General features: G+C 38.8%; 1 long non-coding RNA gene across 1 annotated transcript in view; it reads left to right on the top strand.

Moving 5' to 3' along the window:
• Nucleotides 1-12,710, top strand: part of LOC132650099 (uncharacterized) — a 79,127-nt gene that overhangs the window by 31,916 nt on the left and 34,501 nt on the right. Inside the window, exon 3 of the long non-coding RNA XR_009588467.1 lies at nt 9,900-10,041. This is a non-coding gene — a long non-coding RNA (uncharacterized LOC132650099). The remainder of the gene's footprint in view (nt 1-9,899; nt 10,042-12,710) is intronic.

Genomic DNA, 12,710 nt, shown 5'->3' with positions numbered 1-12,710 from the left:
TGGCCTTATCATAGGAATGCAAAGTTGGTTTATTAATAGCCAACAAATAGATTGATTAATTTGTCACAATAACATATTAAAGGAGGGAAATTATGTGCTCATTTTAAAAGATGCAGGTAAGGATTTTCTTTGTATAATTAGCAGTCATGATTTCAGATGTTTAGCATTTCAGTGCATATAGATAAGAGCATTATTTGTACAACTTCTATTGATAATTTGAGGCTTTTAGCAAATTATAATGAGATGAAAACTTTCTTAATCCAATAAAAAGTACCTCCCCAAACCCTACAGCCAACAGCATCTGTAATGATGAAGTGTGGAAAGCTTTACTGTAACCTAACTTTTTCTTTTTCTTTCTTTCTTTCTTTCTTTCTTTCTTTCTTTCTTTCTTTCTTTCTTTCTGTCTGTCTGTCTTTCTTTCAGCATACACAAAGCATTGAGATTGCTCTAATGTTGAGGGACATCTGGGTTGTTTCCAGATTCTGGCTAGTACAAATAAAGCTGCTACAAACATGGTTGAGCAAATGTCCTTGTTGTGTACTTGAGCATATTTTGGATATATGCCTAGGAGTGGTATAGCTGGATCTTGAGAAAGCGCTATTCCTAATTGTCTGAGAAAGCGCCAGATTGATTTCCAAAGTGGTTGTACAAGTTTAGTGGACTGGGGGAGGAGCATAGGAGAAAAAGAGGGAGGGAGGGCAGGATTGGTAGGGGATGAGGGAGGGGGCTACACCTGGGATACAAAGTGAATAAATTGTAATAAATAAAAAATAAATAAAAGGAAAAAACTGTAATAAATAAAAAAATTTTAAAAATTAAAAACGAAATTGCTCTAATACTCATTTACCACTCATTTTCAAAGCATTCTCTCCGGGATTACAGAGAAGACATGTGGGCTTGAGAGATACATAAGCAAGTAACATTGCTTGCCTTTCAAGCCTGAAAACATCTCCTCACACATAGTACACACACACACACACACACACACACACACACACACACACACACACTAATAATAATAATAATAATAAATTTAAGTTTTTAGAAAAAGAAGTAAGATGTGTGCTTGTTAGAATACTTTCTACTCAATGTTGTTCTGGAGACATTGGCTAATGCATGAGCCAAGAATAACAGAAAGCTTTTAAATGAAAAGAAAGAGAGAGAAAATTAAACTATTTTCAGATTATGTCATTGTATGCATAAAAAGTCCAAAATAAATTTGGCATACTAGAGTGGACCTATAATCCTACCACTTGGAAGGTGGAAGCAGACAAATCTGGAGCTCAAGATCTGCCTCAGCTACACAGGGAGTTGAATGCCTGAGCTACATCAGACCTTATTCAAAATATGTTGACAGTAGAAAAAATATGAAAAAGAATAACCAAATACATTTGTATATACTAACAACAAACAGAAAATGAGATTGTTTTTAAATGACACAATTTGTAATAGCATCAGAGAGTATTAACTACCCAGCAATTTTTTTGTTTTGTTTTTTTTAATTAAATTTTTATTTTTTATATTAGTTACAGTTTATTTACTTTGTATCCCAGCTGTAGCCCTCTCCATTATTCCCTCCCAATACCACCCTCCCTCATCTCCTCCCTGCCCCTCTCTAAGTCCACTGATAGGGAAGGTCCTCCTCCCCTTCCATCTGACTCTAGCTTATCAGGTCTCTTCAAGACTGGCTGCAATGCTAACCAGTCCTGAAGATGCAAACCACAGAGGAGGACAATGTACCTAGCAATTTTAACAAAATATGTCTAATATCTCCACTAGCCAGTCCACAAAATGTTGAGAAAATTAAAGAAGGCTATCTTAGTTTGTTTTCTACTGCTGTGATGAAACACTATAATCAAAAGCAGCATGGGAAGAAAGGGTTTATTTATCTTACACATCCCATGTCACAATCTATCATTGAGGGAAGACAGAGAAGGAACTCCAAGTAGGCATCTGGAGGCAGGAACTGAGGCATAGACTGTGGAGGGAAAGTGCTTACTGGCTTGCTCTCCAAGGGTCAGTCAGCCTGTTCTGTTATACAACTCAGGGCAACCAGCCCAAGTGTGGCACCCCCCACAGTGGGCTGGGCCCTACCACATCAATCAGTTAACAAAATGCTTTTGTAGTCTGCACACAGGCCAATCGGATGGAGGTAGGTCCTCAGCTGAGGCTTCCTCATCCGAGATAGCTCCAGCTTGTACCAAGTTGACAAAAACAAAACTGACCAGCTCAAAGGCTCAAATAAATGCAGATGTTATTTATCAAAACAAGTTAGAAGCAAAACGTGGTTGCACGAGTATATAATCCCCAAATCTGGGAGGCTTAAGTGGGAACATTACAGTCCTAGGTCAGTCTGGGAGACATAGGGAGATTCTGTCCAGCAACAAATTGTATAACAGAGCTGGAAAGATGGCTCAGTTGTTGAGGGTGCTTCCTGTTCATCCAGAGGACCTGAATTCAGTTCCTGGCACCCACACCAGACAGCTTATATCTTCTGTGACTCTCGTTTCAGGGCATTTGCTGCTTTTGGCCTCGCAGGCATCTGTATAAACATGCACATACTAACACACAAACACACACACCAAGTTTTCTAAGTTAGAAAACTTAGCATTAGAAAGATACCTCTCCCCCAAGTCTACAGATCTTGCCCAGCCTCAGTCAAACTCATCAGATGGGTTTCAATATACATGTGAAATAGCAAAGGGCCTGAGAAGGCAAAACCCTCTCCCCTGGAAGACTCCTTAGCTCAAGATCTGTGCCTGGAGTGATCCTACCCGGTCTGGCTGCATTCTTATGACTTTTTCAGTTCCTCTTAGCTTCTTTCTCTGTAATGACAAGGATTGGCTCCAACGTATCATGGAGTGATCAAAAAAAAAAAAAAAAAAACCAAAAAAAAACAACCCACAAACAAACAAACGACAACAACAACAACAACAACAAAAAAAAACCACAAAGAGTATTCCTAGATGTAAACAGCTCCCCTCCTAAAGCATTAATTCACTCTGCAGTACCATATGGAACTGTGTAGGAGACAAGATACTAAGTACCTTGTGTGTGCTTTCTTTTCAACCTCAGGAAAGACCAAACATCTGTATGTGTCCAGTGCAACGGTAGGCACTGGAGATTAAATATGAGTAAGACAGACCCCACTACTTTTTAATTAATTTATTTTTTTATAAATTATAGATTATTCAATTTGTATCCCCTCTGTAACCCCATCCTTCATCTGCTCCCAATCCCACCCTCCATCCCTCATCCTCTCCCTGCCCCTCTCTAACTCCACTGATAGGGGAGATCCTCCTCTTCTTCCATCTGACCCTAGCCTATCAGGTCTCATCAGGATGGCTGCACTGTCTTCCTCTGTGGCATAGAGAGACTGCTCCCCCATAAGGGGGAGGTGATCAAAGAGCAGGCCACTGAGTTCATGTCAGAGACAGTCCCTGTTTCACTTACTAGAGAACCCACTTGGAGACTGAGATGCCATGGCTACATCTGTGCAAGGGTTCTAGGTTATCTCCATGTATGGTTCTTAGTTAGAGTATCAGTCTCAGAAAAAAACACTTGGCCCCAGAATTTTTTAGACCTGTTGCTCTCCTTGTGGAGCTCCTATCCCCTCCAGGTCTTTCTATCTTCCCTTTCTTTCATAAGATTCCCTGCACTCTGCCAAAAATTTGGCTATGAATCTCAGCATCTGCTTTGGTACCTTGCTGGGTAGAGTCTTTTAGAGGCTCTCTGTAGTAGGCTCCTGTCCTATTGCCTGTTTTCTCCCTCTTCCAATGTCTGCCCTGTTTGCCTTTCTGAGTGAGGATTGATTATCTTACCCAGGGTCCTCTTTCTTGCTTAGCTTCTTTAGGTGTACAGATTTTAGTATGTTTATCCTATATTATATGGCTAATATCCACTTATAAGTGAGTATATACCATGTGTGTCTTTCTGCTTCTTGGATACATCACTCAAGATGAACTTTTCTAGTCCCCACCATTTGCCTGCAAATTTCATGATTTCCTTTTTTTTAATTGCTGAGTAGTATTCCATTGTGTAAATGTACCACACTTTCTGTATCCATTCCTCAACTGAGGGACATCTGGGTTGTTTCCAGATTCTGGTTATTGCGAATAAAGCTGCTGTGAACATGGTTGAGCAAATGTCTTTGTTGTATATTTGAGCATCTTTTGGATATATGCCTAGGAGTGGTATAACTGGATCTTGAGGTAGCACTATTCCTAATTGTCTGAGAAAGCACCAGATTGACTTCCGATGGGCTTGTACGAGTTTACATTCCTACCAACAATGGAGGAGGGTTCCCCTTTCTCCACAACCTCTCCAGCATGTGTTGTCACTTGAGTTTTTATCCTAGCCATTCTGATGAATGTAAGGTGAACTCTCAGGGTCGTTTTGATTTGCATTTCCCTGATGACTAAGGTTGTTCAGCATTTCTTTAAGTGTTTCTCTGTCACTCACTATTCCTCTATTGAGAATTCTCTGTTCAGCTCTGTACCTCATTTTTTAATTGGATTACTTGACTATTTGCTGTTTAACCTCTTAAGTTCTTTATATATTCTCGATATTAGCCTTCTGTCAGATGTAGGGTGGGTGAAGAACCTTTCCCAATCCATAGGCTGTCGTTTTGTTCTGAGGACAGTGTCCTTTGCTTTACAGAAGCTTTTCAGTTTCATGAGGTCCCATTTATTGATTGTTGCTCTTAGAGCCTGTGCTGTTGGTGTTCTTTTCAGGAAGTTGTCACCCGTGCCAATGAGTTCAAGGCTCTTCCCCACTTTTTCTTCTAACAGATTTAGTGTGTCTTGTTTTATGTTGAGGTCTTTGATCCACTTGGACTTTAGTTTTGTCCAGGATGAAAAAAATTAGGGAAACAACACCCTTCACAATAGCCACTAATAACATAAAATACCTTGGGGTGACTCTAAGCAAGCAAGTCAAGGACCTGTTTGAGAAAATATTCAAGTTTTTGAAGAAAGAAATTGAAGAAGATATCAGAAGATGGAAAGATCTCCCATGCTCATGGATAGGTAGGATTAACATGGTGAATGGCCATCTTACCAAAAAGCAATCTACAGATTCAATGCAATTCCCATCAAAACACCAACACAATTCTTTACAGACCTTGAAAGAACAGTTCTGAACTTCATATAGAAAAGCAAAAAAACAGAATTGCTAAAACAATTGTGTACAACAGATCATCTGGAGGTATCTTCATCCCTGATTGCAAGCTGTACTATAGAGCAACAATAATAAAAACTGCATGGTACTGGCATTAGAAACAGAATGGTGGATAGTGGAATTGAATAAAAGACCCATAAAGAAACCCACACACCTACAGATATTTGATTTTCTTACAAAGAATCCAAAACCATACAATGGAAAAAAGACAGCATCTTCAACAAATGGTGCTGGTCTAACTGGAAGTCTACATGTAGAAAAATGCAAATAGGTCTATATCTATCACCCTAAACAGACCCCATTCTTAAGTAGTTCAGCATCTAGCAAAGTCACAGTAGTTTCTTTTCTCTCTTGAATCTTTCCTTCTGCTTTCCTTCCTTATAACTCAGCTCATCTTTCTCTGTGATCTTCAACATAAACAGTGGCACATAAGCAATTATATACTCTCAGCCCACAGATGCCCCAGCTTGGCTTCATCACCCTAAGCAGAAAGCATTTGGTAAATCTCAATAAAAAATTCCAGAATGCACAAGTAGCCCATACACCTTCTGATGACTGGTTAATGTAAATTGTTCCATGTCTTCCTTTGTTCCTTGTACCATGTCTTCCTTTGTGTCAAAGCCAGAATGTTGTTTCACCATCCTATCATTCCAGAGGTATTTAATTCCAAAAGCTCCTTCCTCACTCTCAACTATTTGGGATGTTCTGACCAGAGGTCATGTTGCCCATTAAAGAGGCTTTTTGTTTTTCCATTTGGCAGTGACATGCTGTCTCCTCTGAGCCAGGAGAGGAGTCCTACTGGGATGTCGATGGGCTACACTTTAAGAGACATTGGTCTAACTGACTGCTTAGAAGTAAAAATAAATTGGTGTAGCAGACTAAAAAGGCCTCACCCATTTCATCACTCGCCACTTCCCTGTATCTTGACCTAATTGTTTAAATATGCTTTTCTGTATTTGTAGGCTTTTTCTGCTTATGGATTCAGTAGGCCCGCCCAAGGAGATCTTAAACACTCCTCCAACATCCCTCACATGATGACTGTGGGAAGATGATGGGCAAGTGTACCAGCTCTCTTGCTTCTTGCTAAGATACTTTTGGTCACAAAAATGCAGAGTTCTCATTTGCAGATGCACTAGTCTATTCTTTATTGGCTGTTTGCCCTTTCTCTTTCTTTTCCATACCTCCCTGCCAGTGTTTCCTGAAATTACCCATCAATTTGCCCTTGAATCCATGTGTCAGGGTCTTTTGGATATACAAATTATGATAATCCATAATTCAACTCACCATAGTTAACTTTCACAATTTAAATATTTTGCTCTATGACAAGCTAAAGCAGGGGTAGGTATCAAGATGTTGGAAATGCCCCACCCAAAGGCTACTTGATTTTACTTGGCCTGGTAAGAATTTGTCCCCAAAGCAATATGCTGCAGCCAGCTATGTAGCAATATTCATGGTGGCGAGGGTAAGAAAGCTGGATATCATCATTGTTTTCTGTTACTGTGTAGTTTATTGCCTGCTGCTTATTAAGATCATATTTTGTTCTGTTTCTTTCTAAAGATTAAATGTCAGACAAAAATAGCTAATGAAAAGCAGTAATAAAAAAGTGAAGATGACTCTGAGCACCATAATAGAACATCTGAAGGTCTATGTTTACTCATTCTGAATTAATATTTAACTTCCCAAAACTCAAGTTAGATCAAAGGAGTCCAAAGGTATTTATGAAAAGTAGCCACTGAGAGTTTAAAGTATGAATTACTGTGCTTTTAACTCAGTACTCCCAAGAGTTTCATGGAAATCCCAATAGTAAAATGGAACTACTTATAAGCTGAATGTGGAGAAGAAGGAAACAAGAATTTGGAACTGAAAGTGAAGACCTCCACATCTTGGCCCTTGATCTCCTGCTCTGCGCAGCAGAACTCCTGGGGCTTCTGTAACTGCAGGGCTCTGGAGCTGTACTGTCCACCGTGACAGCCATTCCCTTCATATAACTACTGCATATACAGCATGCGGCCAATACCCAGAATATGTTCTACAGTCATTCAAACAATTCATGCACAGTATCAATAGGGAGGTTACCTTCTGACTTTTTATAGTAATGGCCATTGATGTTACTGTGTTTTGTTCTTTCATTTCTTCTCCTTCTCAGTAAATCTCAGCCTGAGCCCATTGGTCCAGGACCCCTTTAGGATTGAATTCCTATAGTTTTGTTCCATACCTGATCCCTGTCGACTACATCCAAGCCTTTGAGGATCAGTGATATAACTGCCCTTATGAGGGAAGAATCACAAGGTTACCCAATATCAAACCAAAATAATGTGTGACCTCTTTGCTACTAATTCAACCAAGGAACAGGAACATTAAAGAAAATGTGGTGGCTGTGTCATCTTCCATAACTGACATAGTCTCTCTGATCAACCTTCTGTGAAGAAGGCTGACCAATCAGTCATTGTGGAGGTAGGTACGCAGGTAGGCAGGTAGGCAAGGGCTGCCCTTTGCACAGATTGCCTGAGGCTCTTATCATCTTCCTCCACATGTCTCTTTCCCACTATGCCATTCACAGCACACGCCTGCCTGTCTTCACTGGAGGAAAGCCCTGAGGCTGCTTGAACATACTTTACCTGCACCAGGGGAGCCAGAAGCACCTGGAAGCCTGTTGTGCAATAAGCCTGTGTATTAATTATCACGGTGGAGAAAAGGGGTCTATCAATAGTCCATCCTTTCTTCTCTTAACAAGGGCCCTGCCTATGCCCAGAGCAGGACTGAAATCATGTTACCCAATTTAGTACTATGTTTACAAATCTCCCTATTCTGGGAATTCTTTTGTTTCCACACTCATTCCTTAACTGGTCTTTTTGTTTTTAATTCTTATCTCAGAGTCCATTACTACGAAAATCTAACTCAAAACAAGCATTCCTTTAAATAATTTTTTAAATTCTATAATACACTGGGGGGAGAGGAGAGAAATACCTTTTTTTTTTCATGTTTCCTTTTAAAGAGCCAGTGGGTGGGAACATTTTTGAAATTGAACATTTTAAAATATTTTGAGACCAGCAGAACACATCATTTTTACCTTATATTCACACACACACACACACACACACACAAATAGTTTTTATCTGTTCAATGGGCATGTTCTTAATGGGTTCTGTCGAAACATTTAAATCATTGCATAGTATGAAGCCTCAAACTGTAAAAGGATAGCAAGGGATGCTTTGCGATTCGGCACCCATTTTCCGTGTGTGTCCTGTTTGAAGTGCTTGTGCCAAATAAAATAAAGGTAACAGAAAATTCCAAGTTGCTCTCAACTCAGCAAAATTTACTATTCTACAATATACTTCCATGTGCCATGGGAATAATAAGTGATGCACATATTTATCAGACCTCCTGGACTGAGAGTGTGAATATCTTTTTTTAATTTTTTATTTAACTTTTATTAATTACACTTTATTCATTTGAATATCTTTTTTAAAACATATGGGTATAGCACTCACTGCAGAGTCTGATGCAGAATATATTGGACCTAAAACCAAGTATTTTTTTTATTTCATATAATTTTTAAGTTCATTATTCTCTATGAAAATATATGAATATTTTACTTGCTTTATATAAGGAATATATTGAAGATAAAATTCATTTAGGAAAAGGCTCAAGATATTCGATGTTAAATTGAAGGAATCTGTTAGCCACATGACTCCTTTACCTCCCCTTCTTGACATCATGAACTTTTTATAGGTGGCCCTGGAGCCAGGAATTGTAGGGCATGCCTGTAAGTTCGACCTTGAGAAGCTTATGCAGAAGGATCAGTAATGCATGGGCACCATTGGCTCCATAAGCCCCTGACTCAAATCACTAAAACAAAGCAAAACACTGGACATGAAACTGGGCCTTTTAAAATTCTTTTTTTAAAACAAAATTTTCACCAGAGATGAGAAGGTTCAGTGAGCAAGCGTGCTTGTGTTACAATCACAAGGATCTGAATTCAAAGTCCCCAGGGAGCACACAAAAAGCTAGGCAGGCCTGTAACTCCGGAACTGGAAGAAACACGTGGGTTCCTGGGCCTTGATGACCGCCAGCCTATATCCAGGTTCAGAGAGAGAGAGACAACATCTCAAGGGAGTAAAGCAGAGGGTATGAGAGCAGAATATCCCATGTTGTGCTCTAGCCTTTATGCATGTGCACAGGTACACACACATACACAACACACACACTCATACATATACACACAGACCACACACACACACACACACACACACACACACACACACACACCACAATACACATACCTATATCACACACACACACACACACACACACACATACATCAATTGAAGATCTATGTCTTGCCTCATTGTTTTCTTACAAAAAAACCTATAAAACTCCTTGCTTTAAGTCCTCAGCAGCCTCCAAAACCTGAAAGTATCTATCAAGCCTTTGGAAAAAGCTATTAATAGCAAGATCATTTTCAAGGCTGTTATACTGAGTAGAGTTTTGCTTTTTTGTTAGGTGTATAATGTATTCCATATCATGTTTGGCAAGTTGTATTTTGAGGTTGCATTTTAGAAAAACTAAATAAGGTTTGTTTTAAATTAGTGCAACAATAAATCCATCCTTGTTTGGCATTTTGGCTTAGGATATTGTTGTACCACAGCAAATATTTAGGATTGGGGAGATATAAATTAAAACACATTTGTCTCTTTTATGTTCTGTACGATGTTTCTTAGTGTTTATCACGAATCACAAAAGTTAAAGAAAGAATACACGTCTCTGGCAAGAAAACAAGATTTAATGTTTCCTATGAAGCATACTGTCTAATATGGATTCTGATGTACCCTGGAACATTCCAGATGAGGACAAGCATTCATGGTAAGAAAATATGCACTTGTTTCTTGTTCAAATTTTGTACTAAGTCCTTTAATGTGTGTATCTCTGTTTTGGGTGTGTGTTCTTGTTTAACAAATCCTTCCAGGGTCAAAGGATAATTCAAATAGGAATTTCATGTGTAAACTTGTCTGGCCTGTGGTATTCAGTTGTGTGATCACACTTGAGTCTAGATGTTGCTGTAAAGATATTTGGGGCTATGATTAATGTTCATATCATAGACTGGCTCAGTGCTGGGGTTCCAATTCAGGGCCTCCTGTATGCTAGGAAAGCTGCTTTTGTAACGATTAGTCTCCACAATGGGAGTAGGTCTCATACAAACAGTTAAAGGCTTTAAGAGCAAAAAAGGCTGACTCCTCAAAAAGAAATAAGTTCTGCCTCCAGACTGCCTCCCTACTCAAGACTGCAACATCAGCTCTTGCCAGAATTCCCAGTCTGTCTCAAGGATCTGAGGATTTCAGTTGCCAGCCCCCGCAATTTTAAGAACCAATGTGCCAATTCCTTAAAATAAACTCTCTCTGTATGTGTGTGTCTCTGTCTCTCTGTCTCCCTTTTCCAACGACAAGGTGCATTTTTTTTCTAGAGAATTTTGACTGATACAAATAGTCTCCTTTGAATTATTCTAAAACTTAGGTTTGGGACTTCATAACTTCATTTTTAATCCATCTGGAATTTATTCTGTAGTTGTATCTTTAATTTACTATTCTTCAATATACTTCCATGTGCCATGGGAATAATAAGTGGTGCACATATTTATCAGACCTCCTGGACTGAGAGCGTGAATATCTTTTTTAAAACATATGACTATAGTCCTCACCGCAGAGAGTCTGATGCAGAATATATTGGACCTAAAACCAAGTATTTTGTTATTTCATATAATTTTCAAGTTCATTATTCTCCATGAAAATATATGAATATTTTACTTGCTTTATATAAGGAATATATTGACGATAAAATTCATTTAGGAAAAGGCTCAAGATATTTGATGTTAAATTGTTTTGTAAATATCATATGTTGACCTTTAAAAATTCACATTTAAGGTATACTTATAAAATTTTCACATTTTTGTAAGGAAGCATCACTGTGAGGAAAGTTAAAAGTATAATGAATAACATATAAAATATATATGTCAAAGATATTTTAGTAAGTATTGCAGAAGTAGGAGGATTGAATGAACTTGAACTAGAAAACCTCACTGACCCAGGTGGACCCATGGCTCCAGTACTAAGAAACAAGATCCTGGTGGTATACTCCAGAGATTACTGCATACTCCTATTTATCATGGCATCCTTCACAATAGCCATGCTGGACTCAGCCTACATGTCAATTAAAAGTAACTAGATTAAAATCTGCTATGTACACAATGAAGAATTTTCTTTTTTAGATTCACTTATTAATTTGTGTGTGCAAGTGTACTTGCCTGTACACATGTGATATCCAGGAGGTGTTGTTTTCTGTCACTCTCAGCGTATTCCTTTGAGGTACAGTCTCCTTTGGAACTTGGGTCTTATGCTTTCTCAGCTAAGAATCTAGCAGGCCCCAGCAATCCCCCTCTCTGCCTCTTCGGAGCTAGGGGCACAGATGTGTGCAGGGCGGTAAGTTTGAGTTGTGGGTGCTGGGGTCCCCTAGATTGTGTGGCAAGTGTTTGTAACCACTGAGCCATCTCCCCAGCCTCACCCAATGGAGTTTTATTCAGTAAGAAACAAGAACAAAACTGGGTCATCGGCAGCAAAATGGGTGGAACTGGAAACTCTTGTGTTAAATGAAACATGAGTCTCATAAGTAACAGAGAGTTACTTTCATACATCATGTGTCATGTAACATGTATATGACATGAAAATAGGAGTAGTGTTCCTAACATAAGGAGGGAGGCAGTGGAGATAGGGAAAAGTCTGGCAACATGCATAATACACACATATGAAAATTACATAATTAAATCCACCACTGGTACAATGAATATATGCTAAAAGGGGGAAAAAAAACCTTGATGGGCGTATTATCAAACACTCTGCCTGTTTCTATCACTTCTAAAATGGAAATAATAATAACTTTATATACTCAGAGAATATTACAATAGGTAATAGATAAAAAAGGTTTGGCATCTTGTAAGGCTCTGATAGATACTAGCTTTTTAATTAAAAGATTACTGTCACAGAAAAAATTGGACAGAAGTTAGAAGCAGGAAATACATTTAAAGTGACGATGATGACAACCCAGTATAAATGACGATGAGTCAGCTATACTGGCACAGGCCCGTAATGCCAACTACTCAAGAGGCTGAGGCAGAATTGCATGGTTAAGGCCTGTCTGGTCTACATATCGAGTTCAAGGCCAGCTTAGGCAACTTAGCAAGATCCTGACTCAAAATTTAAATGTACAAACAAATAGAAAAATTTCTCAGCATATGAAAGGCCCTAGGTCCAATCTCCAGTACTAGAAAGTACTAGAAAAAATATGGTGTTGGAAGATGAAAAAGTGTCTCATGGACAATTAAGAAATTACAAGGTAAAAGGATGGCATCATTACAGCTCATATTGGCAAAGATGAAAAAGAAAGCTCAACCATATTTATGGTTGGAGAAGCCAATGGGAAATATATTCCCACACATTACTCATGGTAGTAAAGGTAAATAACTGTTAATCTACAAATACTTC

The sequence above is a fragment of the Meriones unguiculatus genome, chromosome X (genome assembly GCF_030254825.1).
Source record: "Meriones unguiculatus strain TT.TT164.6M chromosome X, Bangor_MerUng_6.1, whole genome shotgun sequence".
NCBI classification, from domain to species: Eukaryota; Metazoa; Chordata; class Mammalia; order Rodentia; family Muridae; genus Meriones; species Meriones unguiculatus.
This window is presented reverse-complemented; position numbering and strand designations above follow the sequence as displayed.